The sequence below is a fragment of the Mus caroli genome, chromosome 17 (genome assembly GCF_900094665.2).
Source record: "Mus caroli chromosome 17, CAROLI_EIJ_v1.1, whole genome shotgun sequence".
Classification (NCBI taxonomy): Eukaryota; Metazoa; Chordata; class Mammalia; order Rodentia; family Muridae; genus Mus; species Mus caroli.
Genome location: NC_034586.1, coordinates 25,617,854 through 25,622,498, shown reverse-complemented (window position 1 = coordinate 25,622,498; position 4,645 = coordinate 25,617,854). Strand labels below are relative to the sequence as shown.

The following is a 4,645-nucleotide window of genomic DNA, read 5'->3' as shown; positions in this document are numbered from 1 at the left end:
GGGGGGAGAGGATTCCCCATGAGGACTCATTTGGGGATGTCCGCAGCAGGAACATCTGGCCACTGGTATCCCTGCTTGGATTTCCTCCCCCACAGCCCCTCCTCCCAGCCCCAGAGCCATTTCCCCTAAAGTGTATTCACGCTGGGCGCTGAAGCCTCAGAGGCAATTGACTAGATTTCAATCAGAAATCCATCTCCCTTAAGGACAGCTTTGGATGAAAGGCACAAGTAACCTGCAATCTAGATGCTGATGCTGAGCCTGAAGGGGGAGCTGAGATGGCCTAGCCGGCCCAGCCCCCAGGTAGGGCAGAAACCCACTCAGCCTCCAGGTAACATGGGACAGCTAGGAGCTAGCCTGCTCTGCCACAGACCCAGTCCTGAGCTTGGTGGGAAGGTTTGTTAACCAGCTGTGACTGGGAACCCACACCATTGAGGATCCCAGAGACATAGCTAAAGAGTCACAAGTGTCCTTAAAGTCAGGGGAGGACTACAGGGTCAGACTTTGTCCCATCCACCCATCTCCACCCTCTTGACCAGTTGCCACCATGCCTCCTGGTCCTTCTCTGAGGCTGGACAGTGGTTAGGAAAGGGTCACTCCAAGAAAGAAGAGCTGCTTCCTGATTCTCTTTCTTGGAGACCCCGCAGGGCGGGCGAAGGAGGGGCCGCAGGGACATGAGGGACCCCACAGAGCATCGCTGGTAAATAATGCACGCCTCCCAGTCCTGGTTGCCGCAGGTAGCGTGTCAAAGTAATACCGCGAGACGGATTGCGGTGTAATCGCCATAATTTAGGGCCCCGTGGGTGAGGCCGTTTCGGAAAAGCTGCACACCCGGGTGGGCCAAGGTGACTGGAGCGCCTGCACCGGCTTTGACCTCTGGATTTCCTCCAAGCTAAGTGAGACCATAAAAAATTCAGAAGCCCAGGCTGTCTCCCAGCAAATGGGGTGTGGGTAGAGGGATTGTCCCATCCATCTAGACCTGGGCAGGATGGATGCTCTCGGGCCGGCAAGGAGAGAGATGCGCAGAGCCAAAGCTATCTCTTCCAGGTGTCTCAGAAGCACCGAACACGTGACCCAGGTGCCCGGCCACCTAATTATATTTTCATTAGAGTTCAGATGGTCCCTGTAAGGACTAGGTCCTAGGTGGCTGGCCCCTCCCCATCTGCACTAGGGAACAGAGACATTTCATGTTTTCACCCGGGTTCTCCCCAGGGACCTCTGCAGGGCTCCTCTTCCTCAGCCCACCCCCACCCCCACCCCACCCACCCCCCCACCCCACCCCCCGCCACCCAGGGAGAGTAGTTTGGGAGCATAGAGCTAGCAAGGGCCGGTATTTGAGTGAAACTTCATGATGCAAGCCATCTGGAAGCAAATGAGCAGGCCATGTCCCCCTACTCTCTGCTCCTGGTGACCTAGAGAGTGATATTCATGAGTTTCTCTCAAGGAAAGACAAAAATAGAAAAACTTATCAGACTCTGCAGCCCTGTCAAGTAGCATTAGCGGCCCAGCCACCCCACCTTGCTGCTGGGGGATGAGAGGGGGCTATTTCGTGAATCCGTAGGTAGAGGTGCCCTCATCCATTCATTATGTGGGCCCGGAGGCTTCTATTCCCTCCGCACCTGCCTCTAAATCATTTTATGTTTTGCAATAAAGAGATACCTCGGGTTTCAAGCTCTCCTGGGTCGGCAATCTGCTGATCTGCACCGTCCCTCAGCTCTGTGCCCCCGGCTCCCGGGTGCTTTGATGTGGCCTGGGTATGGGTTGGAGAACCAGCAGCCACCTCAGACGAGGTTCTGATTAAGCGACTTAGAGAGCATTCTTATGACAGAGCATTCCACCGCACCAGGAGAAAGGGAGACTTACGCGCGTGTGGACACGAGAGATGGCCAGGATATATTGTTAAGCAGAAAAGGGACGTCACAGAATAGCGTGTGAGGGACTATCTCATTTGCGTTCCGTTTTAAATAGAGGCTGTACATATTCACAAGCTTGCCTGTGCCTAGGAAATGTCTGGAGGGGAAAACAGAGACTGTTGAGACGTTGTCCCCAGGGGGAAAGGGGAGGATTTTAACCTCTCGTTCCTCAATTTTTTTTTAATTTTTATGAACTTTTTTTTAAGATTTATTTATTTATTATATGTAAGTACACTGTAGCTGTCCTCAGACACTCCAGAAGAGGGCATCAGACTTCATTATGGATGGTTGTGAGCCACCATGTGGTTGCTGGGATTTGAACTTGGGACCTTTGGAAGAGCAGTTGGCGCTCTTAACCACTGAGCCATCTCACCAGCCCCTCAATTTTTTTTTATTACAGGGGAGAGCGCGAACGCAGTCCCCCACTACCACAAATTATGCAGTCGAGTTTCCCGCATTTGGGGAAATCGCAGGGGTCAGCACATCCGGAGTGCAATGGATAAGCCTCGCCCTGGGAAAACCACCTTCGTGATCATGGTATCTCCCCTGCCAGGTAAGTATCCCTCAATTTTTTTTAACTGTTAATTTTTTCTGACAAATGATTGTATTAGTTCCATAGCATAAATATAAATATCTTTCAGAGAAAATGAGAAAGAAATCTGGCCTGACTCCTTCATACGCTATGAAGGTCCAAAGAGGGAGAGAGAGACTTTCCCAGGCCCCACAACACTCTCAGCCTATCCTGAGCTTCTCGTGGACTCTCCTACCAGACATACATCCCTACCAGCCCAGACTACACCCTGTCAGATGGGTGACCTGACAGGATGGAGTCCACCTCTGGAACCCAGATAAGCAGGAGTCCAAAGGCAAGAGTGAAGAGGCCATGGTCCTAAAGGTGGCAGCTATGGCAACACCCACAGGCTTCAGGAACATGGAGGAAGAGGGGGCAGAGAGAAGGTAAGAGCCAGAAGTTGTTGGGGGAGCTGTGATATGGCACACGCACACTCACTGCAGCTGTGGTCACCTGTGCAAGTGGAGCTAACAGGAGGAGTTACTATCCAAGCACACAGTGCTAAGTGGATTCAAGGAATTACACTGGGAGATCATGAAGGTGGGACAGGATGTGCTGGGAGTGGGGTGGGGGTGGGAGGGACAGGATGTGCTGAGGAGGACTAGGAAGGGCAACTGGGGTTGGCATGATCAAGACACATTGTATCCTTGTATGAAACTGTCAGAGAAGACAAGATTAAAAAGAAAGGAAGCAGAGACAGTTGTGGAAGTCCAGCCCAGTGGCCTACATTTGTCTATAGCCTTCACCTCACTTCTCCCAGGCCCCGCTTGCCTGGCTGGCAACTGAAGGCCCCATGCGCGCCTAGGTGGATAGCCATCTTGATTTGTCCAGGAGTGGATTCCCAGGATGTGGGATTTTCAGGGTTAAAACTAGGGCAGTGGCGGGGTGGGGGGTGGGGCAAATGGGGACAAGGGAGACCCACAGAAAGGTTTGGCAAAGATAGCTCTTAATAACTTAAGGGTGAAGCTTCTAGAAGGTGGAATCCCCGCTGAGCCAGCCAGCCTCTGCTCTGGCTCTCCTGAGGAGGGCTAATTTGTTAATTCATGGCCTGTCTGTTGCTTGAGCTGGCTTGCTCTCTCTCTCTCTCTCTCTCTCTCTCTCTCTCTCTCTCTCTCTCTCTCTCTCTCTCTCTCTCTCTCTCTCTCATGCACACAGCCCCTAGCATTTCTCAGTCCACCGAGAAGCACCTTGGCCCAGGCCCATCTGTCCCATCCAGAGCCCACTGTCACTTTTGAGCAACATAATCCTCAAGAAATTCCGAATCCTTTAATTACACACAGGGTGCGCGACAATCTCTCATCTCTCCCTCCTCACCCCGGGAGACAGAAAGGAAATTTCACACCCTACTGAACCCAGCTCTCTCTGATGTCAGCCTGGGGTTAAAAAGCAGGGACAGGCGCCCCTTGCCTCCTCCAGGTCCCGGTTTCTTCCTCCATGTTGAGATTCAAAGCATGCGTCTTAAAGATGATAATCAGGATGTTCTACACTGTACTCCATGCCCAGCAGGGTCCCCACCTCCCTACCTCCCGCCCCCTGGTTTCCCCTGCACTGCAGCATCCTGTCTCTGCAGCCAGCCACCTCCCTCACCCTGTCACACCTGAGACTGGCCACTCTCGGGAGACTGGGGACACACTGGACCTTGGAACTGGGAAGGGCCAACACTGAGAAAAAGTCAGGTCAATTCCTAGCCCTGTCCCTTGATAGCTGTGTGGCTTGAGATCTCTTTCTTTCCCTCTCTGGTTATACCCATCCATAAACAAAGCAACCTCCGGCACATGGGGGCATATGACAGGAATCCCAGAACCTGGGAGGTGGAGGCAAGGAGATACCCCGGCCAACTGACTGTTTCTTGGGGTTCTCTGATTCCCTGTCACCCCAGCCTTCCTCGCTCCAGTTCCAGGCAGGCTGGGAACAGAGTTAGGGAGGAAGGCAGATGACCCTTATTACTGTATGAAGCTGGCATATGATGCCCCAGCTGTCCCTTCATTCAGATGACTTTGAAACTTGTCCTGCGTGGTCCCTGGATGGGTGACATGTTGCAGAATTGGGCCTGAGGCTCAGGAAGGGAGTGATTTGTCAGTACAGCCTTCATAGCCTCCGTCCCCATCCTGCCTCTGCACCTCAAGATCACCTTCCCCCTCTTTCCCCAAGCCTCTGCTGTAGT

The 4,645-nt window shown here is 52.8% G+C and overlaps 1 non-coding gene across 1 annotated transcript; it reads right to left on the bottom strand.

The window, feature by feature from the left end:
* Nucleotides 1-2,307: 2,307 nt before the first annotated feature.
* Nucleotides 2,308-2,471, bottom strand: LOC115029837. Its single transcript, XR_003835393.1, has one exon. It is a non-coding gene; the product is annotated as a U1 spliceosomal RNA (small nuclear RNA).
* Between the last annotated feature and the right edge of the window lie 2,174 nt (nucleotides 2,472-4,645).